At 35.5% G+C, this 24,818-nt stretch overlaps 1 long non-coding RNA gene across 1 annotated transcript; it reads right to left on the reverse strand.

The window, feature by feature from the left end:
* Positions 1-486: 486 nt before the first annotated feature.
* Positions 487-20,675, reverse strand: LOC121728727. Its single transcript, XR_006035860.1, has 4 exons — positions 20,663-20,675; positions 15,024-15,031; positions 11,837-11,848; positions 487-796 (listed from the first exon to the last, which is right to left on the reverse strand). It is a non-coding gene; the product is annotated as an uncharacterized LOC121728727 (long non-coding RNA).
* Between the last annotated feature and the right edge of the window lie 4,143 nt (positions 20,676-24,818).

The raw sequence follows: 24,818 nt of genomic DNA on the forward strand, positions 1-24,818 counted from the left end.
AAATTGATAGTCTGAAATACTCGAGCGCGTCAGATTAAGATATTGGGGGTTGATTTTAGTGTTTTAAGACTAAATTTAACTAATCTGACGATAAGTCCTTGACGCCGCCGAGTTATAAGGTCGCAAACTTGTAAAAAAAAACGATAATTCGGCATTCTCGAGCGAGATTTTTATTTTTTTTATTTTGAAGAATATAATCTAAAACTTACTAAAAATACAAAATCTGCCAGTTTCCTCATGACCGGAAGTGTGGAGGAGCCATTTCGTCTTCCGAAAAACGCGTTGCGGCATATAAGTCGCGAACGATACATTTTCAAAAAAAGGGTTAAATAAACAAAAAAGCTAATTTTATTTTACACAAAAAAGGTTTCTTTACATTTTTGTCCAAAGTTAAAACTTTTTGACTTGAAGCATCATAAAAACTCAAACTCCCGGTTTTTTGAGTATATAATATATATCTCGAAAACTGAGGGTGTTAAAAAAATTTATATGAAATAACGACGATTAAATTATGTGACTTTTGTTATATCTCAAATTTTTTTTCTAATGCTTCTCGACAATTTTCGTGGACTCGGAAAAAGTTACGCGTATCTGTATACAAAAGTATTATTAACATGTACAGTTTCATGTATGTATATTATTCAATAGCCTGTTGATCCTCAAATTGTTTTTTGGACGTACCGTAAGCAAAACGAAGTGAAGAATTGAAGCTAAAAGAGGAATTTGCCATAAACATGTAATACAGACTGAGCGCTTAGCGGAAATATGCCGTCCTACCAGTAATCAGTCAGTCATTCTGAAATTCCCCGTTTTATCAAGGAGAAAGAAAGGAAAAAAAAGAAACCAAAAAACCTTTCCGGTCAGATTAAGAGAACCCACCAACATTTTTATCAGATTAAGAAAATATGCTTTCAAGATACCGAGATAAACCTCCCCTATGAAAATCTGACGCGCTCGAGTATTTCAAAAAAACTTTTTTTTTGCATTTTCAAAAATTCATCGTAACTTATCGTCACGCTGAAATCGTCAGTTTTTTTAAAGGGAGCTTCCTTGGGGCCTACTTATCACCCCTTCCGAAAATCTGACGCGCTCGAGTAAATTTTTTTTTTTTGCATTTTTGACTACTTTATATGCCTACCCCCACCACGCAAACCGGCAGATTAGTATACCGATGTTATTAGAGGCACTTGGGGCATACGTAGTATGAATATCTGACGCGCTCGAGAATGCCCAAGTAACTGTTTTTTTTTAACATTTTTGAAAAACCGTACACGCCAAACCCACCGCTAAAATGGTTTTTACCATACGAGCTTTTCTTTTCGAAATTATTTTATCTTTCGATTTTGATAGGTCTCGACAGCGCCGTTGAATTACGCCATTTAGCTACCTCGCCTCCCTAACTATTATATATTTTTTATTTTTTGGATTTGTGCCTCAGTCCGCTTTTGGTTGTTCAATATTATCACTTAGTAATTAATTAAAACCTATCGATTATCAGAATTATCGGTTTCCTTTATTTTTTTTATTCGTACTTTTAGTTACGGAGCATAATTACTTGTCATCAAAGTTAATTCAAATTGCATTTAAGATAATCTGTGTAGTACCTACAAATTAACAAGTTACGTACAATTTACCATATACGAGCATAAACTGCGGTCTTACGCCTCACGATAACTGACCACATGGCCAAGGCTCTATGCTAAAGTGGGTAATGCCTTATGTAATACGACCGGTTTCAATGTTATGGTAAGAATAATTGTATCTTTCACTGCGCTTTAAGGCGACGCCTTGATAATTTGGCTGTAGCGATATCGATTTTTCTCAGCAATGACTAAAGCTAAGAAATTATAGTTCATTGTCAGTATTCATCATGTCTTTGTCTTTGAATTACCCAGAGCATAACACGATTGGTCAACTTTTATAACACAGAATAATCAATCAAAAAGACCTCTGTAAAAAAGGGATTCCTATTTTGCCAATATAGGAGAGTGATTTAAGCTTCCAAAATTTGTACCTAAATTGGTTTAAGCATACACTTTAATTTGCCCATAGTTTATATGAAATGTATTAATGGTTATTAAATTACGCGACAAAAACCATTTTGTCGCTACGCCCTTTCCATTTTTTGCTGTTCCATTGAGCCGGCCTCTCATAGAAAACAAGCAATCTAAAACATATCCGACACGGTTTTTTAATTTAACGCGGCGTCACTTTAACTAGCTAAAATAAGGAATATTGATTACTCAATTTATTTGTTTAATCAGGCAGATAGTCGAGACAATTACCACAGTATAGCAATATTAGTTAGGGATATGTCATATTGCTATATTGTGCAATTACTGACACTTTTTTCCATATTCTTTGATATCTGTTAAAACTTGTTTACTTATTAATTTAATTGATATGATATTTTTTCAATGAGTTTCTAAAATACTAGAGTAGCAATGTCTTACAAAAGATTCTCATAAATGCGTAACCACTTTTTTGTTCAAAAGACAATGTCAAGTCATATATTCGTTATGTCATTATGTATGTGAGATATGCCTGCAGGCATCTTCGAAGTGGCAACGCGTTGCTACCGTAAACTTCCAATCTAGTTACGTTAGTAACATAGAATATCATTGTATTTTTTACTGTTTCGACACCGGTACGACATCTAAGAAAATTATGAGCATATACAAAATCTTATCGTAAGCATAGGTACCTATATAATGGTAATAATATATATCTTAATATATATATTTCTTGTGTGCGTGTGTATGTGACTGAACTCCTCCTAAACGACTGGACCAATTTTGATGAAATTTTTTGTGTGTGTTCGTGGAGATTCGAGAATGGTTTAGATTTACAGTTTGGTCTACTGGAAAATGTTTTTTCAATTAATTTCTTATTTATAAGGAGTTGTTGATTTTAGAATGTTTTACATTAGATCCGGCGGACGGCGCTATCATCGCATTCAATATTATTCTATTTCAATTTTAGTTTGTCCTGACAGATGGTGCTACGATTAATTTGAAAAAAAAATTGTTATTCAATTCATGTGCTGATTAAAATATTAAATAAATAACACATAGGCTACAATTTTAACCGACTTTCAAAATGGGGGAGGTGTTATGTTCGTTTTCTTATATTCAACGATTACTCCGCCGTTTGTTAACCGATTTTCAAAATTTTTCTTTTGGTATATAGGGTATCATCCCAATTTGGTATTATATTCAGAAAAGTGGTGATCTGATGAAGGATCCATAAGTAATCGAGGGAACTCCTCAAAACTTATAGGGAAACATATGGTGACTTCGGTTTCGTGAGAAGTATTCTAAGCATATGCTACCATCAAGTAAGATTTTGCACCGAGATATACCTGGTATACCGTGGTTCGGAAGGTGCTGAGAGAATTCCTGATTCTTTATAGATACAAGTTTGGGAGTTTCGGCGTTGTTTTAAGAACAGAAAGCATATGCTACTATGCAAATTACATTCTTCATCATCATCATCATCATCATCACTACCATATTATACCATTTCATAGTCTTTTAGATCGAGACTCGAGTTTGTCAAGCGATAATTAAAAAAAATCTATATCTACCTAATATTATAAACCTGAAGAGTATGTTTGCTTGAACGCGTCAATCTCAGAAACTACAGGTCCGATTTAAAAACTTATCTCAGTGTTAGATAGATCATTTATCGAGTAAGACTCATCATTTATCGAGAAGGTTATATTATATTATTACTCTAAGACTAATACGACAGAAGAAACTCAGGAAAATGTGGGAAAAACGGGGGAAATATTTTTTATGGGAAAATGTACCTACGGATTCTGTAAAATTTCTAATTTACGTGGGCGAAGCCGCGCGGGACATCTAGTACTTGTATATAATACACAAATCTTCACAGACAAACCCTAAACATATTAATGATGATAAAAATCGATTTTTAATTTTTATAAATTTTCCATTTATTTACACAACATTGAGATACAAATACTGTAAAGTAATACAATAAAAATAACTAAGCTAGCCATAAAAAGTAAGGAATAACAGTTTAAATAAAATAGATTCTTATCTAGGCTGCTGAGTGCTGCCCTTAGGGGGGGGTGCCTAAAATGCTGGCGACATTGCCCCACTGTAAAGCCAGACTTAACCGCTGACCAAAATATTATGCTCCAGCCCTCTGGTCACCTGTGCGTTTTACGCAAAGTTCTACGAGGTGGGATGAAATACAATTGAAAAATTTTTTCATATTTAAATCATCCATTCGCCTAACGTTTCAAACGCCAGCGGAAAAAATAATATAATATAGTCACGGCTTTGATATAGGATTTTTTTGAATATAGGCGTTTGCGCTTTAGACGCCGCCGCACTATAGATGTTCCATGCAAATAGGAGGCCGCCAATGTGTCAAAACATGTTGCTTCCCACACCAAGCACCTCCCATTTTTCCATGGAACTAATGTTAAACCGTCGGGTCTCTTGCCATCATCACTGGCAATATCATTCGGTTCTAAAATAGGCGGAACGTTGATAGAGACAAGAGCCCGACGAAAAACATCATTCAGTGCTGCGTGGCGCAAAAAACGACCAGCGCTCCCCTGGCAAGAAAGTCCATGGTGACCCAGACGATCTACCGTAGATCCACAAGGGCAGCAGTGTGGCCATGGTTTGTCGGCAAACCTAGTCGCAGGCTGATGATAAGGGAGTAGGTGGTATTGTCCAGAAGCATGCCTAAGTTTGGAGATAGAAGTAATGGAAGCCAGAGTCCAGATTTCCAAGTTGCAGCAGCAAGACGGGCCCACTCAGCCGTGTCGAAACTAGAGTTAATTACTAGCTTTTCAAAGATAACACGACAAAGCGGCTCGTCCCAAAGACGCTGCAAACATAGGTTGACTGGAACGGCTCCATTGGCACTAGCTTCTCTCCAGGCCTCTAAGACTTCATCATACTACGGAAAATCAAAATTACCAATATTGCAATATAATATTCAGGAAGTGCATTTAATACGTTGGTAAATATTATGCGACGATAAAATATTCGCTTCAGAGCGCGTTCGTTAAGATGTCGAGGAGCTAGTGAGTCGGAAAATCCTCAGCAATTCGTCGCGTACCTTTCAACTAGTTTCGCAAGTATAATATTATGAGATAAGAAATATTAAATTGTAGTGCATCTCTCACATAAAAAAAAATTAATATTTATATACTTAGTAGTTTATTGACAACAGGTGTATTTTTTGTAGATTTTAGAGGCTTAGGAATGAAGAAAGATTTGGCTAAGTTTTATCCCTGGGAAAAGAAGAGAAAGGATAAAACACCTGCAAAACCTGCGTGGTTGCCTTTTTATAATTGGACACCGAGCGAAGCTTAATCTCTCAGGTACTTTTAGTTAGGTCTAAGAATTGGTCAATCAGCCAAAGGCGTACAAAAGGTAGTTCTACACTGATTACGACCTCACCACCTTCCTGTATATCAGCTTTTCCTTTCTGAATTCTCCCGGGTAGTCTTTCTTTCGAGGTCCTTATAGTTGGGGAGGGGAAGAGGGGATTTCGGGACAAGCTCGAGCGTGTCAGTTATGCTTGTATAGGCTTCCGACATGTGTCTAGTTATCATGGTATATAAATCAGATTTCTCACATGGTGGGTTAATTTTTTTTAAATATTGAAATGTAATCGGATCTGTCAAACTAAGATAGGAAATGTTAAGTATACCCCAAAGAAGCTTCCATATAAAGCACTGACGATCCAAAGGTTAGGTAAGCCTGTAGGGACATTTTAAAATATAAAAAAATAAAGCTTCATATTTTCCTAACTAAGCTTCGCAGATATTTTATTTTGAACTAAACTAAATTATTTAGTCCTTGTTGTCTAAATATATATTTATAATTAACCTAAATAAGAAATTTTCTGGATATATTTTCTTTTTCAAAACTTTAAAATGGCTGCAGTTTCTGAACCCACCTAAACCTACTAGGTCTTCATGACGCTCGAGTGACTACAAAATTCCCCTCCCCTACTATTAATACTAAATATATTGTGGATGATCGTCCGAACGCTGGTACTAAAAATTCACCCATTACCTAAAAATCATATTTAAACATACTTCTTTGTCTCGTTTTATGTAAGTACCTATAAATTAGTTACAAAGGTAGCGGAGTGGTAGAAGTTAACAGATACGTTTGACTTTGTGCCTAAATAAAGGGGTGATATTCCCCTGTTTGTTTTCAACACTTTGATGTCCAAACATGCGGGAGGCAAACGATATTTTAATTAAAATCGAGCTCAGGTTGCAAAATGTTTATATTTTATTAATATTAATGATGTTTGTAAATGGTGATATGTTATAATAATAGTTGTAAAGGAAATAATAATAACTAGCTGTCCCTGTTTTTTCCCTGTTTTCCTACTTTTCTCTTGAAGTTTTTTCTGATATTTTTTTTCTATAGACCTCACGGAACCCGAGACCTTTGCAACGAATGTAAAACCGTGGAAATCGGTTCGGTGAAAATGGTCGCTTTGGAGAATCATAATGTTATGAATCACTAGATGTCCCGCGCGGCTTCGCCCGCGTAAATTAGGAATTTTACAGAAACCGTACATTTTCCCATAAAAAATATTTCCCCCGGTTTTCCCACATTTTTCTGAGTTTCTTCGGTCGTATTAGTCTTAGCGTGACAATAATATGTATAATATAGCCTATAGTCTTACTCGATAAATGATCTATCTAACACTGAGATAAGTTTTTCAATCGGACCTGTAGCTCCTGAGATTGACGCGTTCAAGCAAACATACTCTTCAGGTTTATAATATTAGGTAGGTATAGTTTTTTTTTGATTATCGCTTGACAAACTCGAGTCTCGATCTAAAAGACTATGAAATGGTATAATATGGTAGTTATGATGATGATGATGAATGTAATTTGCATAGTAGCATATGCTTTCTGTTTTTAAAACAACGCCGAAACTCCCAAACTTGTATCTATAAAGAATCAGGAGTTCTCTCAGCACCTTCCGAACCACGGTATACCAGGTATATCTCGGTGCAAAATCTTACTTGTTGGTAGCATATGCTTAGAATACTTCTCACGAAACCGAAGTCACCACAATATGTTTCCCTATAAGTTTTGAGGAGTTCCCTCGATTACTTATGGATCCTTCATCAGATCACCACTTTTGTGAATATAATACCAAATTCGGATGATACCCTATATACCAAAAGAAAAATTTTGATAATCGGTTAACAAACGGCGAAGTAATCGTTGAATATAAGAAAACGAACATAACACCTCCCCCATTTTGAAAGTCGGTTAAAATTGTAGCCTATGTGTTATTCTGATGTATAAGCTATATTATTGTAAAGTTTCATTAAAATCCGTTCAGTAGTTTTTGCGTGAAAGAGTAACAAACATCCATACATCCAAACAAACTTTCGCCTTTATAATATTAATAGTAGGATATTAATATGATTAATTTTTTATATATCGCAAAATTGTCACTCTGCTTACAATTCATATGTCTAGTAATTCGCGCAATTCGTACTACAGATCGACAAGGCTTTATATGAACGTGGCGAAAAAAGGAACTAACACTGCCATCATACAATAACGTCATTTTATGACAGTTCTCCTTTACGTGCAGCCTAAAATATGATAATAATTTTGTTATCCTTTGGCCTTCTTTTGTTACCTTCAATTGTTTAGCTGAATAAAATCCGCTAAAAGTCGTTTAATTTGGTATTTTATTTTAATGTCTTCTGTATTCGGATGGAATCGTGCAAAATGTAGAGTTCTTTCATTAAGGCGCTGTGGTGGTTGCAACTACGTAAAATGGGTTTTTTTAAAACACGTTTTTAGTAAAGGAAAGGTCATTATTTAAGTATAAAAAAGTACCGTTTTAAAATTAAGAAAATTTCCTATACGCAAAGGTATATCAGTACAGAATTTGAAAAATTCTGCTCGAAAGAAGAAAATCTCAAAGATGACTGTTATAACGCTGTTTTTCATAATTAAATCATTTTATGGCTAAATTACACACTTTCTAGAAGAAAAAATGTAGTATATGTGTCGTAACCTAACGTAAACGATTTGATATATTTGATTTGTGTAATACTAAAAACAAAAGGTTTTTACTCCTATTTTCTATTATCAAGGCACGCGGCGAGCGTCGATGTCTGTCAGTACGATATCGACGTTAAAGTCCTTAATGTCGATATTCGTACTGACAGACATCGACCTGCTTATTTTAGGGACTACTGGGCCTTAAGAAAAACTTCAATTATTCTTAATCCTTATATTGTGCAGATATAATGATTAAGAATAATTGATACGTGGTAGAGCCATGCTTCGGCACGAATGGGCCGGCTCGACCGGAGACTCTCTCACAGAAAACCGGCGTGAAACAGCGCTTGCGCTGTGTTTCGACGAGTGAGTGAGTTTACCGGAGGCCCAATCCCCTACCCTATTCCCTTCCCTACCCTCCCCTATTCCCTTCCCTTCCCTATCCTTCCTTATTACCCTATTCCCTCTTAAAAGGCCGGCAACGCACTTGCAGCTCTTCTGATGCTGCGAGTGTCCATGGGCGACGGAAGTTGCTTTCCATCAGGTAACCCGTTTGCTCGTTTGCCCCCTTATTAAAAAAAAAAAAATACTCCGGCACGAATGGGCCGGCTCGACCGGAGAAATATCACGGGCTCACAGAAAACCGGCGTGAAACAGCCCTTGCGCTGTGTTTCGCCGAGTGAGTGAGTTTACCGGAGGCACAATCCCTACCCTATTCCCTTCCCTACCCTTCCTTACCCTCCCCTATTCCCTCTTAAAAGGCCGGCAACGCACCTACAGATCTTCTGACGTTGCGAGTGTCCATGGGCGATGAAAGTTGCTTTCCATCAAGTGACCTGTTTTCTCGTTTGTCACATCACAAAAAAAGATGTTTTCACAACGGGAACGGGTAGATATTCTAAAAAATTTAATTAGGGTAAAACCTACGAATACTAAAATAGTTTTTTCCTAAATGGGTATTTAAAATAATTGATAGTTTATCTAGTTTTTTAATGTTTTCACTAAACTTTCTACTGTTCATATCTTTAAAAAAAAATTGTTTGTTTCTTCAAATCAAACGTTTCCAAATAATAAAAACGGTACACAGTAGGTTATCTGACGAGAAACCGAAAAATTCTAAGTAGATCTTTTTGGTATTTTAACATCGGGACTAGTTGAAAGTTTATTTTAGATTAGATTCGAGCAATGCACTCGGCACATAGTTTGCTGACCAGAGTGTGGCATGCATAAGCAATCGTTTGAGGCAACTGAACCCTGATATAGAATAAATATATGCACTGAACTGTTATACCCACCAGTGCGAGAAAATAAAATATCACTTTATTTTAGTTTTATACTACTGTAAAGAATGAAATACAAGATAAATACGTGGAGCGTTTGGATCGCAACGTAAGTATGGGCGAAACGAAGTAGAATCGTCTTCATGAAACGTAGCTAAAACAATAAAATATTATAGTACGTATTATACTATAATGAATTCGCTTCATTGCCATAATAAATAAGAAATATTTTTTATATTCCTGAGACAGTTTATTGGGTACCATGAGGAGTATTTTTTAAAGAGATTATGATTATGTTGTATGGTATATTAACTTTATGGTTCTGTTACTCTGATTACTGATATAAGGTGCCATCCATAGAGAAATATATTACACCGTGCCATCTCTAGTGAGATGCTCCCACGGGATTTCTCTATGGATGGCACCTTATAAATATCAGTAGGTAATCAGAGTAACAGAACCATAAAGTTAATATACCTAGCGGAATAGAGCATCAATCTCGAGCTGTCAAACGAAACCGAAATTCGTTTACTCTGTGTACGTATACAGTGTAGACTATACACTTACACAAGCATGATTGAACATGAATTCTATGAGATTAAATTATCAACGTGCCGATAAGTGCCGACTGGACGTCAAAAAAAGAGTTCTGCTGTCATGTATCACATGTCTCTTTTTACCACGCTGTGTACTGATAGTGACATCTCGCTTGTTCAGGCCTTTGTTTGTCTATTCCGCTAGGTATATTAACTTTATGCCGCGGCCGCAAATGCGTAGTGCTTCGCGTTAAAACCGATACTATTGGACGATCTGCGTATATCGTCCAATAGTATATAATTTCGTCTCGTAGCATGAAGCTTCGGACGATAGACGCAGGTGCGGCCGGGCCGTTATGATTAGTTCTGTCTACTCTGCTTATAATATTTTTACGGCATAAGTAAAATAAAATGTTTCTTCTTCTCCTTCATTTTTAAAGGCAATCCCTCGTTTTTCAACAATCGGCCAAAGTGTCATGTGTGAGACATTTTTTTAATATCATTTGATTCTGTTTGGAATATGGATTGAACAATGACAGAAAAAACTGCTGTATGACTTTGTCATTGAGTGATCAAATAAAATCATGTAATGTTTACAAAATTTTATGTAGATAGGTAGATACTAACATTTTTCAAAATGCTGCTCCGTAGAGAGCCAGAAAAACAACAAGAAAATTTCGTGGTGGATATTACGAGTATATTCTTTGGTATCATATTGATTGTACTTGTGTTAATGGTTCGTAAATGTAAAGTACTTAAGCGTCGCCACAACGTCCGTTTCCATGACGTGCCTAGCAGAGGCATCGTCGTGCAACTGCAAGATACGGAGTCGTACCTTTCCCAGGAATCACAAAGAGAACATAAACTACGTAACAAGGAATCAGATGAATATAGACCGAAGAAAAGGAAAGGTTCCCGCCCAAGATGCACCTGCCACTGCTGTAATAATTAGGAATTCCACTTAAAGAGACTTAGGACTTGAACCACCTTTAAAACACGTGTATTGTTTTACTTATCATGGCAATAATATACTGGTTTAAATTACTTTTTTGTTTTTTATTTATTTATTTACTTACTTATTCTTTATGTACAATTTTGTAAAACTAGCTTCAAATATTATACCATACATTAATAGAGTACATAGGTGTGCTTATCTCTAGAAGAGATCTCTGTCAGCATCATCTCTGCTGTTTTTTGTTTATCTTAAATTAAGAATCAAATAATTATATCAAAATCCTATAAAATCGAATATAATTGAATACGAATATATTGTATATCAAGCGAAATAATTTACTAGAAGACGCCCATTACACTCCATTACGGAAAAAATATAATATACAAGATGACGTATATTATATTTTTTCCGTATATTATGATTTACGTATATTATACACGTCAACACGTGGGAGAGCCATGCTTCGGCACAAATGGGCCGGCTCGACCGGAGAAATACCACGTTCTCACAGAAAACCGGCGTGAAACAACGTTTGCGCTGTGTTTCGCCGAGTGAGTGAGTTTACCGGAGGCCCAATCCCCTACCCTATTCCCTTCCCTACCCTCCCCTATTCCCTTCCCTTCCCTACCCTCCCCTATTACCCTATTCCCTCTTTAAAGGCCGGCAACGCACTTGCAGCTCTTCTGATGCTGCGAGTGTCCATGGGCGACGGAAGTTGCTTTCCATCAGGTGACCCGTTTGCTCGTTTGCCCCCTTATTTCATAAAAAAAAAAAACGCCCGTAACGCCGTTGTGCCAAAATTAATTTATCGCGCGGCAACCATAATATATTCTTCTGAAATAAAAAGTATCTTATGTCCTTCTCGAGACTCAAAGTATCTCCATACCAAGTTTTAGCAAAATGGCTTCAGCGGTTTGGGCGTGAAAAGGAGACAGACAGACACACTTATACTAGTATTATAATGTTGTTAATGCTATAAAGTGAGAAACTACTTTGTAATTTGCAGTATGGCATTAAATACTCCTTTATATGGCTACGGTATGGCTGCGGTGAACAAATCCTTGTTTCGACGTAAAACTTTGTTTGGCTTGTAATTAGGATCGCAAAGGAAACACTGTTGTTCATATCTACTGAATAATTAGTTGAATTGGATTTGTTGTTTTATTCTACAAATTAAGTTGTTTTATTCTACAAATTAAATCATTAAAATTTTCATTTTATAAATAAAAGGTAGAATGTTACTCACGATATGCATAGTAAGGGACGGATTAGGTACTTTTTATTCAATTTTAGAAATGCTTTCATAAGCTTTTATGTAGAATTCGTGCAATGTGCATTGTAAAATTTAATACATCGAAAAGGTATATATTATGTAAAAATATTTTACCACACATACGACAATTATTTTCAATAAACTTTTAACGGACTTCAAAAAAGGAGGTCATGAATATTATGTACTTAATATTGATTTGCAGAATTTATTTGTCTATATCATCGACTGAACATATATTATGCCAAAATGTATTATTTTTGTGTCCGCATATTATATCTCCGGATTCCGGAAATACGAGTCCGATTTAGGTTATTCTTTTTTGTTGTACAAGGTATTGTTCAACTTATGAAATACTGCAAGTTTCATCAAAATAGGTTTAGTATTTGTTGAAATAGGGAAAATTTAATAGATTTTATTTTTATTTTAATTATAATTAGTTTAATGTGTGTTTCATTTTTATTTTAATTATAATTTAGTATAAAGTTTAAAAAAAAATGAAAAAAGGAATCGTGGTTTATATGCGTAGTTTATATGGCACTTTTATTATGAAAATATAAGTAGTCCTAATGGTTATTTTACCTCAATAAGCCAATATGTTGTTTATGTCTTGTTTGTACAAACGAAGCGTATGACAAGAAGCAACAACAAAAGCCAAAGTGAGTTTATTGCTTTCTTCAAGCTTTGTAGTAATATAGCATAACTGTTTTTACTTTTCATATTTTGCTATAAATTATTATAAATGTGAATTTTGTCTCCGTATGTACATATTGCAACGAATATTAGTCTCTAATAGGTATTTATTTCGTTTAATCCCTCGATCGTGGATTCCTGGAAATCTATTGTTTTCGCGGTCAAATTCGACCGCTTGGGAGTTGAAGCATAGGAACACACTTTCAAACCGGATAAAAGTGGTCAATTAGGTTTAACACTGTTTTTAACATTAATTAACGTTTAGGTCTCAAATTAGAGCATTTCCAACAGAAAAAGTCGTTAAAAATCTATTTGCGTTTAGTGTAATACTGGAAATAGGCATTAAAATATTACTTCATTTTTTAAACGCAGTACCCGTTTAGTGGAAAGATAGATGCAGCGAAAATTTCTTTTCAAGAGGTAAAATTTTCACCCACCCCTCCTCATTAGTGGATCCTTTTGAAGCGTTCGCTTTGCGTCTGCGATTCGCTTTTCGCATTTACACGTACCTCCCGCGTGCCTGATTACTGATTACATTAATGTGTCAAACGCGAATCGTATTAACAATGAGCTTTTTTTAAGAAAAAGGAGCCAAGCTTCTACAAATACCGTAAAGTATAATACGAGTAAATGATCTATTAGATTGCTTCTACAACTATCGGCGGATTAAAATCTTGCACTGACTTCCGGCACCACTAGTCTAAGCGATAAGTTGAGAATGGCGAAATATAGAGATAAGGGTCATTAAAATACGTGCGATAGCTCATTAGATTCGTGAAGACGTCTAGAAAAATGTATCGGATTAGCACACAAAAAATTGCAAAAGTTATAAGCAAATTAGTTTACAAAAAAAAGGCATTATGTCTTTTGTTAAGAACTCCGAAACTATTAACATTTAAGAAATTAAAAAAAAAGATTCTTAAAGAAGAGGAAATTTCCATAAAAAAATCCCAACTCCCGGAATTCTATCTCTATTATTTATAATTTTGGCCTCCGCGCGGCATTTTTAGGTAGTGCGCGTGGCTTCAAAACCGAGCACGTCACACTGATTATTTTTTTAAAGGTATTAAATATTAATTGAAAATTTTCAAAAACTTATGGTGTATTCCGAACACTTCAAAGAATTTGCTTCCGTTGGGAATTTAACTTAAAGTTAATTTTTCAACAAATTAGACAAAATATGTTAACTAACGAAATTTTTTCGAACTTCCGTCCTCATTGTACTTTAAAGAAAACGTTTAAATAATTTTCGTAAAATTTTTCACTTCGTGGAGCCCTTGATATAAACATACTTAACAAGATCACGCCATAAAAGTTAAAAAAAATTTAATACTTTGTTTATAATCATTTTTTAACTTGAACAAAAACTAGAAATCCACGTAATAATGTAAAAAAAAAAGTGGTTTCATTTATTATCACGTAATTGATTTGATATCAATGAAGGACATGTATTAACTAAAAAAAAAATTTTTTCCGCCATTTGCTAATAAAAAATTTATTAACCAATGGACTATTACGATGCTTTTAAAAATATTTTTTTCTTACCTTTATTCTCTTGAAAATATTATGATTTTTAGAAACAAAAATTTTTCTTAATAACAATTTTTTATTGTTTATAATCGTTTTTTAAATATTTCTATTGTTTAAATTATTATTTTAGAAAAAAAAATCCTCTTAGAAATCATGATTGATTGTCCTCAATATGGTTACAAAAACAAAAATTTTTTTTATCAACAATTTCATTATTTATTAACATAAAAATTTGTTATTAAAAATTCTGAACTTTTTTATATTCTTTTTCTGAAACTCTTAATGTAAAAAACATAATACCTTTTTTTTGCAACCTAATTTGCTTATAACTTTTGCAATTTTTTGTGTGCTAATACACGCTTCCGATACATTTTTCTAGACGTCTTCCCGAATCTAATGAGCTATCGCACGTATTTTAATGACTCTTATCTCTATATTTCGCCATTCTCAACTTATCGCTTAGACTACACCACTTTAGAACGTTTTAATTTGTGTAATTCCTTTTGTATATTAATTATTATTATTATTATTAATATTACTATATTATTAATAATATAGTAATATTAATAATAATAATAATAATACTCCCACACCGGTTTCGGTGACGGTGGCCGGTTTCATTGAAAGCAGGGCAGGTACGCAGGAGTAATTTTATAGTGTGTACATAATAGGACTCTCTATTCCTTTACTCCCATAACCCAGTGGGACGGAAGACCGACATGACTGGCGAGAGATCAGGCGCAGGACCGACTTTTTACATGCCCATCCGACGCATGGATCATCTTACTTGTCAGACAATCAGGTGATCAGCCAGCATTGTCCTAATCAAACTTGGAAACAACATGTTTCCAACGCGGGAATCGAGCCCACGGCCTCTGAGTCAAGTACCACGCTCTTAACCACTGGACCACGAAGGCGTACTTTTGTAGACATAATATACAGATACTCTACCCATAAATGCCGTACTTTTTTACAGCGCAGGCGCCGAAAGCCATGGTTCACAATCACAACCCTTATAACCTCACCGCATACTCACCTGTCCTGCTCAGAGCACTCAGAGTTATTTTCAGATATAGAAACAGCCTTCTAAGCGATATTTACGTTGGTTCATACTTCACCCGTTAATTTTCTTTAAGTGTCATAGTCTATACTCTATAGAGCTCATTGTAGAACGATTATTATTATCGACGCTCGTGGACCTCCGCAACACCGGGACACTCTCAACCAGAAACAATATGAACACCCAACCATCTTCGCGGTTAAAAATTTAACCGCGAAGATGGTTGGGTGCTGCCATCAAGTTGGGATCCAGTGATAAATAAACTTAAGCACAAATCTAGGAAACCTCGGCTTCATGACACTGTAAGTTCGTTCTGCGTAGATCGGAACTCAAGCAAAAATTGATGAATCTTCGGGTAGTTGAAGAACTTCAATAAATTGGACGCCTGTCACCTCAGTCCATCCGTGACCACGGCCGCTGTAAAGTAGCCGAAACGTCGGGATTAATAAAAGTGCTCCGCGACAAAATCCGTAAGTGTTTGAACATTGTAATATAATGAGTGATACTCGCGTAAACCTAAAATGTCAATATGTTTTTTTTTAGTGTATTATCAAAAAATTCAGTCTTTGTTTCAAGTCCTGTAGGAAGCAAGATATCTTAATGTCATAAAAAGGTCATGTTTGTTTGAGGAAAATATGGGCGCTAATCGCTATCAATAAAAGAGTAATTATATTAGGTATATATATTTTTTAAATAAATGTATAAAAAGACATAATACCTATCTAAAAAGAAAGCATAAATCTTTATTCTCAACTAAGCTGAACTGAATTTTTCTGAACTTTTATGGAAAATAGTAACCAGATAAAAGCTTAAATCAATAAAGTGCTCGGTCACGTACGAGGTAGACGTAAAATTTATATTAGCGGGTTCTTTTTAGGACCTTGCCAAGTATTCTGGGTATTTCAGTACAATACATACACTAGATTTTAGAATATTTTTCCTAGACAAATTCCACTATTCAGAAAAAGTTCACTCATCAATTGTTTCCAGAATTTTAAAATAACATGAAATTCGACATTGTTCTCGTTATTTATTTTACGGAGTGACTTCGGGAAACGAGCTAAAAATCGCTTTATGGGAAGCGACTATGAGCATTGAGCATCTCACTCTAGACTCAACGTAATTACCATTTTGTGTACTTTTTAGGGTCCCGTACCCAAAGGGTAAAAACGGGACCCTATTACTGAGACTTCGATGTCTGTCCGTCTGTCTGTCTGTCTTCAGGTTGTAACTCAAAAACTGCTATAGCTAGACTTCTGAAATTTTCACAGATTATGTATTTCCGGTGCCGCTATAACAACAAATACTAAAAACAAAATAAAGTTTATATTTAAGGTTAACAACAAACATTATTTTTTTTGCCTTTTTGGCTCGTTATCCATAATGGCAACATATTATAGACACTTGAAATTTTCACAAAATCCTCAATTATATTATGTGTACTTTAATAATATTAAATAATAAAACTGAAATAAAATGAATAATTAAGGGGTGCTCCCATACAAAAAAACACAATATTTTCCTTTATTTTAGCTCTATAACGGCACGGACCCCTTCGCGCGCGAGTCCGATTCGCACTTGGCCGATTATTTTACCAAATAAACTACATAATACTTGAAGACGTAAGTGGATGAAATGGGTTACTAACAATTTGAAAATGATCGTTTTTTGCATAAATAGTGGCTTTACATTAGGACCGGGAACGATTTAAAAATAAAAAATAATGTGAACTTTATGTATATGTCACCGTCAAATCGTAAAAACCGTGAGATTATAAAATATGCCTAAATTATTAATTGCAAAAAATAGTAAATAAGTACTTCGGTTACTTACTTAAAATTTATTTCGTGTTTGAAATAATTTGCGGACTTTTTCATCGTTAAGAGATATTTCGTTACACTTTCATTCGGTAAGTTCTTTTTAAGCTATTGCATTAATGCATAGCTTTTATTGTGGGCTTTGAGCGTGGTCACCGAATTAAGAAATTCCGTAACGAAAAACCTAGTGTTAGGTTTTTCGTTACGGAATTCCTTAATTTTTTCTAACGTTGTTCCGTTAGTGTGTCGTTCGGTAGTGTGCGTGTACTAGCTGCTGCTAAAGCATTGTAAGAAAAAATATTATAATATAAGAAAAAATAATATACTCAAATAGCTAGTGTAATATTAACCCTCGGTTAGGCGCGCTTTTAAAATAACGCCGTTGGTCACCTGGGCTCTTTGAAAGCCCGAAAATTAAATAACATAAAAATGGCATAAATTTATATATTTCTTCACCTTTTTATCTATATTATTATCATTTAATTCAATAATAATCAGATTCAATCAAAAACTTAATAATATTTTGAAGATTATTAATTTAAACACACAATTTAAAAATACAAGTCAAAAAATTTCAGCTGGAGACCGTGAGATTGGAAAATTGTAAAAAAAAACAAAATTATTTTATTATTGTAGTAAAACGTGAACATAACTGATATAACAGTTAAATTTCCTATAACTTAGCCTGCAATTTAAAAAGCTAAGTCCAAATAACATAATATAAACTATTGAATGTTAAACATTGACAAATTTTCAGCATCAAAACTTACTAAATTGTATATATTATTTTCCTGTTCTAACACTTAAAACGTATGGTAAATATACCAATAATTACTTTCTCATCATCCCCAGAAAATAATAATCATCATTTCAGTCTAGGTAGCAAAATATGCATTTTTGGAAATGTGCGTCTAACGCTTCTTGTAAATGACATAAAACAATAAGACTCAACACACGATGATTTTTATTGATTTATTATTAACCCGGCGTCATGGGGGTTGGGTCTGTGAGACCCATCACTTTTTATTTCACTTGTAATTCAGTTACCATGCGTTCGGCGTTGCCAAATTTCTCAATAGCTGGATCTGTTGAGTTGGTCTATGAGTCACAGGTAACGCGTTAGTCTTGCGACGGCCGCAGCGGTAGTAACAGGGGCCCAAAGTTGCATAAGGTATGTGAGACCCATCCCCGCAGTCAGTGTAACAATTTCGGGACACCTTACACAGACATTATTTTAATAATTATCAGTGTTTTTAACATTTTATTTTTGTATTTTTGTTGTATTTTACAATAAAATTAGATTATTTATAGTTAAATGTATTTTATTTTTTGTAGGTACTTCCTTAATTACTTTTTTTGCGTTTTTTGTAGGTACTTGAAGTATTTTAATCTTTTGATCGTGGATTCTTGGAAATCTATTGTTATTCTATTGCTGTCGCGATCACCTGTGATCTTATTTTACAAGAGTTGGAACTCGGACTCTGATTTTACCCCGTCAGACCAGGAAATATGCGAAGCAGAAGATCACTTGAGTAAACGTAGTAATCCTAGTGACACAGAGCAAGATATCTCTGACGATGATGACATTCCACTGTCTTCGCTTGCGGGTAGAAATCGATTGTCGGAAGAACATTGTACACCTGAATCGGCCAGTTCTTGACAAAGGTACAATTTGGTACAAGACGCCTATTGAAAAATTTGTTGGTGAATCTTCAGGGGAACCTCCGGTAAAGAAGCCGAATATTTGCAAAAGATGTCAAGACTGGCCAAAAAAGACCGTAAAACGAATTATTACACTTGCGAAAGTTGCAACTTGCACCAAACACATTTGCTCAGAACATGTTGTACCTTTCTGTGCTGATTGTACCAAAGATAATGATTAGATGTGATTATATGTTATTTTTTTATAAAAATATTTTAGTATTCTTTAAATAAGTGCCATTAAAAAATTTAAACTGATTGTTAATAAGTAATAGAGTAACATTTAAGTAGAGGAGAAATAGTTTGTTGACTTTTGTCGTTCTTTTTTTAAATCTCTATTAAATATGGTTAAAAATTATATAATATATTTTTGTTTCATTAATTCATATAAATACATAATGAACTTAATATAAACATATAAAATAAATTGATTATTATAAAAGGTTGGACTAATTTTGATATCTAACACACGGGTATGTAAGACCCACTCCAACGTCCGCGTAACACTTTTCTGCCCCCATGACGCCGGGTTAAAATACAATGAAAATCATGAAAGAAATCCATTTCGGTGTGAAAACTGTGTGGAAATATCAAATCAAATATGGGGAGATGAAGACCCCAGCGTGTATAAACGCATCTGTAACACACAACACATGCACGTGAGCTCAGACGAGTGGCGATTATATTGAAATATATTTCCTTTTAGGAAGCTACTTAAGAGAGGAGTTGTTACGAATAATTTAAATAGTACCTGGATGACCGAGCTTTGCTCGGTATAGCAAACACTCATTGACTTCGTGTTACTTAATAACGCCATTGCTGGTCGTTAAAACAATTAGTTGCTCACATAATAGTATTATTATTCGCCAATAGATGTCAGGAAGAGTCATATTTTTCAGTTTATAGATTATCGATAAAACACGAATAAAAAGACATTTTCTGAGAATGATTCCTAGCTAGATCGATTTATCGCCCCCGAAACCCCCTATATACTAAATATATATATATATATATATACAAGAATTAGTTTTATCACGTTTTCGCAAACTCCGGCCTTTTAAAGACCCCACGCGACCAACCGAGGGTTAAATAAGATAGTAAATAAATTCATCATTGAATAAATTGTTACAACTTGTAACCAATAAAATAAACATACAACAAACCACGAAAAAAATATAAAAACGAACCACGAACTTCGCGAATATTTCTTTTGCTTCGGAATTTGAGTGGTTATTTACTATTACAGTAACATTCGGTACCTGTGGCTCACTGTAGCTGCGGTCTAAGGCACTCGACTCGAGAGCTCTACGCCGAGATTCGCAAAAACTCCTGCTTTAATTGGATTGCCTTTTATTAGCGTAATAAATTTGAATTTCACCCCGGTTCATGAGCGCGATCCGATGTTTTGCGGCCCCCGAGTGAAGCGTTCAATCATTGTACGTAATGGGTGGGTGATTTGTTACATCAAATCGAAGCCAATTACTCTCGATCTCTAAGGTCAGGTTTTTATTGTGGACTAACTGCTGCCCGCGACTTCGTCCGCGTCAGCAAAATATGATAGCAAAGGTAATAAAAAAGAGAAAAAAAATCCAATTTTTAAGGGACACTTTTTTATAAATCCCTTTATAATTAAATATACCCTCCTTTTTTCGGAAGTCGGTTAAAAAGTAGCCTAAGTTATTCCTTACTACATCAGCTATGTGCCTAAACAAGTCCCGTCAAAATCGCTCCAGTCATTTCAGAGATTAGCCGGAAAAAACAGACAGACAGACAGACATACAGACAAAAATCGTAAAAAATGATGTTTTGGTGTCTGTACCCTATATACATTCATATGCATGTAGTAAAAAACGGTTCTTTCAATATTACAAACAGACACTCCAATTTCATTTATATGTAAATAAATGTATAGATGTATAGATTCTACCCGAAGCCGCTGCGGTAGCGGGCTTGCAGACTAAAGGCTTCGACTTTTTTAATTTAAGATTAATAAACCTCACTTCCGACGCATTCAAGAATCGAATCAATTTGATCGAAGTACTTTCGGTACTACTCCTAACATCTACATCAGGAAACGTCATGCAGTCGCGGTGGCTTAATTTGCAACTTAACAAGGTTAAAAAAGTTTGGCGTTTGGTCAACGCCATGAAGATATTGATTCAAATTGTTCAGTTGTTTACTCACGATCGAAACTGAATCAAATCTACATCAAATCGTAGTCGTTGATCTAATCAGTCTGATTAAATCCTATTTCGAATTTGAGTGATTTGATTTACTGTGTGTGCGTATTCCCTAGCAAACATGAATCAAAAATCCCTATTGAGAATGTATGAGAACTTCTTCAAGTTAGTCAGTGATTTGACGACCCCTTAGTCATGCGTAGGTAGATTTTTTATTAAATCGAGTTGATTCGATGTTATCGATTGAGTCACGACCCAAGTGAATATGAAGTTAGGCTTGGCCACACATAAACTGCGGGCGCAAATGAACATCACATCGTGAAAGCCTAGCTTAAAGTCCTCCTTAAGTTTCGAACCGGAAATGATTTTTACACACTCTTTTTAGACACTTATTCAATATTTTGATGGTATTTATCCAACCATAATATTGTGATATTATTGAGACACAATGCATGTCATTCAGGCGTACAGTGCTCCCAAAGTGATAATGCGCATAGAAATTTTCGTAATTTTTCGGCAACGGTCGTATTTCCCGAACGTCGGAAGACGTCGCTGCAAAGCACTGTTTTTAAACTTAACAATAAGAAAAACACCGCTTTGCGACGACGTAGAGGCGCCAGACGTTGCTTGGAAGTTTTGATTGTAACGTCTCTGGCCACGTCGCGATAGCTTTCTGGTGATTATAGCACAAATTAACGGACCGGCCGGCGACAGCGGATAGCCACCGGCTATAATTATTATATTTACTTCTATTTCCTTTGAAAAAGGTGCAAAATGCATTGCTTGGGGCTGGATTCAAGTGTCATCGTGATTATGACAATTAGCGGAGATTTGCATGCGCAATATTAATTTCGGAGTACTGTTCCTGACCTAATTATTGTCATTTATTACTTCCCGGTATAGATATGAGTTGATAATATATTATATTTATGCACTGTAATAAATAAACACTTTTCATGCACTTATTACACTTTATTTATATATTAATAATTGATTTCATTTCAATTTTAATGTTTTACACGACCGGTTTCGACCTGATGATGATTTTTGTCGAAACTGGTCGTGTAAAACATTAAAACTGTAATAGAATAATTTGATAAAGTGGAATAAGTGCATGAAAAATGTATATTTATTACTGTGAAACATGAAATTCCACCAATAAATTACAGTACATTCAATATCATATCTATTATATTAAATTATTGTTTTTGCATGAATAATACTGTATTTTTTTTTTTAATGAAATGTCACCTGATGGAAAGCAACTTCCGTCGCCCATGGACACTTGCAGCATCGGAAGAGCTGCAGGTGCGTTGCCGGCCTTTTAAGAGGGAATAGGGTAATAGCAGAGGGTAGGGAAGGGAAGGGAATAAGGGGAGGGTAGGGAAGGAAACATGTTAACCATCCCTAGATACCTCTAGGGATACTTGACCCTATAATACCTTATAGGGTCATGTATCTCTCAAGATAAAAACGTTTTCACGGCAGATGGTCCTAAGTCCTTAGGCCCAACGTATTTTCACATCGGTCGCAGCGAGTGCCCGAATGCATTATGCCATTTCCCGACATAAAAAAAGAATATTCCGTATCGCGCCACCAGCGATTTTGAGGCCGTTTTTTTTTACAGTCGCGTTATAATCTGTAAACATCAGAACTAGTATTGTTATGATGGCGCATGACTATTTCTGGCAAAAGAAAGTCGACGGAGCCCCGCTACGCGAGGCTCCTATTTCTGGGTGTTGTGGTCTACGTTCCAACCTAACCTAACCTACTTTTAGACTTTTGGATTGTGTATGTTTTTGTTTTGGCGGGGGGCTGAGCCCCCCGAGCCCCCTTTATGGGGGCCTGCGCCCCCCCGTCCCACCGCTTAGGTATCCGGTGGTCAAAGGGGGTTGTATTTGGGACACGGGGGTTAGCCCCCCTAAGCAAAGCCCGCCAAAACACAAACAAGCTTATACGTGGGAGAGCCATGCTTCGGCACGAATGGGCCGGCTCGACCGGAGAAATACCACGTTCTCACAGAAAACCGGCATGAAACAGCGCTTGCGCTGTGTTTCGCCGAGTGAGTGAGTTTACCGGAGGCCCAATCCCCTACCCTATTCCCTTCCCTACCCTCCCCTATTCCCTTCCCTTCCCATCCCTACCCTCCCCTATTACCCTATTCCCTCTTAAAAGGCCGGCAACGCAACTGCAGCTCTTCTGAAGCTGCGAGTGTCCATGGGCGACGGAAGTTGCTTTCCATCAGGTGACCCGTTTGCTCGTTTGCCCCCTTATTACATAAAAAAAAAAAAAAAAAAAAAAAAAACTAACACAATAAGATATTATAACAAAGAACTCGTAACATTTTAAAATAATTCGTATACCGAAACATTCGCTACAATGATCATTATTTTTAAACGAATGTTTTGTAAATTGGAAACTCGCCGGGCTTATGATAGTGCAAAATACCGACAATCAATGAAGCGGCCTGAAGCGGCACTGTCCAAAATCAAAACCGCCGCGCCAGCCATGGCAGCCGGTGAAAAATATAATTGGATCGAGCCTGGCGGAATAAATTGGATGTCAGTTTATTTTTACAATTTTTACATACTATCATCTCTATAATATTTATTGTTTTTAGATACGATAACTTTTTAATCGTTCGGTGAGTCGGAAACCCTATCAATTCACTGGGCTACAATTTTAACTCCTAAATTTTTATTCCCATTTGTTTCCATATTTAAAGATATTTTGTTACTAGATGTTGCCTGGAGCTTTGATCAAATGAAAAAGCCCAATTGGAAATATGAAATGAAAAGCTAGTCAGGACTCTTTATTAATTAAATCTGTTCCTGAAGTTTGAAAAAGCGGTAGACAGAACTCGGTCTGTTTTTCAAGCTTTTAGTCTTGTTTTTTCAAGTTAGCTGAAACCTAAAAAGTGCGTGTCGAATTTACTCCTATTTATTATGCTTTTCTAAAAGAGTTAAGGTGGGGTTTACCAATGACACATAAAACTCCGTTTTATAAAACATTGTTCCCATTGAACGCGTTCATGCGGAGACGTAAATCTCGTTCTGTTTCAAATGTATTTCACAAATTTCATTTGATCGCGATTAATAAATCTAAGTTCACGAGACGTCACGCGATTATTTTATATGTTTTTATAACTTTAGAGCCTTGTCACGTTAATTTAACAAACGCACGTGTCAAAACTGTCATCTTGATATTTCTTTTGTCTATGTATTTCGTTCCGCCATGACACTACACTGACAGGGCTTGATCGGGTTTTATGATAACTTCGGACTTTGGGCATTCAGAAGATAAAACTCGGATTTGCTATGAACGCGTTCAGTTTATGTTGGAGAAATGCAATTCGATGTTACAATCGTGTTTAATACGTTTTGAACCGGTTCAGTGTGCATCGAACGCGTTCCATTTCTTTGGTGAAATCGTCCCTAAGTCTCGAAACTTCGCAACTATAATGTCATTGCACAGGCCTCTTGTACGTCACCTACGTACACCTGGACTTTTAGAGGTATGTAACATAATATTATGTTACATACCTCTAAAAGTCGTCTAACGTCGACAAAAAATCAAAAATAATTTAAATTTTTATTCCCATGTAATATGTTAAGGTGTGTTAATTTAGTACAAAAGCAGCTTTGTCTTTCTTTACTTTAATTTTCACTCGGTACCTCTACGCACTCTCGTAACAGTGCCTCGACAGACTGACACGACGGACAGGCATCGAAAAAATGCGGGTTCTGTTTTTC

Source organism: Aricia agestis, chromosome 7 (genome assembly GCF_905147365.1).
Source record: "Aricia agestis chromosome 7, ilAriAges1.1, whole genome shotgun sequence".
Classification (NCBI taxonomy): Eukaryota; Metazoa; Arthropoda; class Insecta; order Lepidoptera; family Lycaenidae; genus Aricia; species Aricia agestis.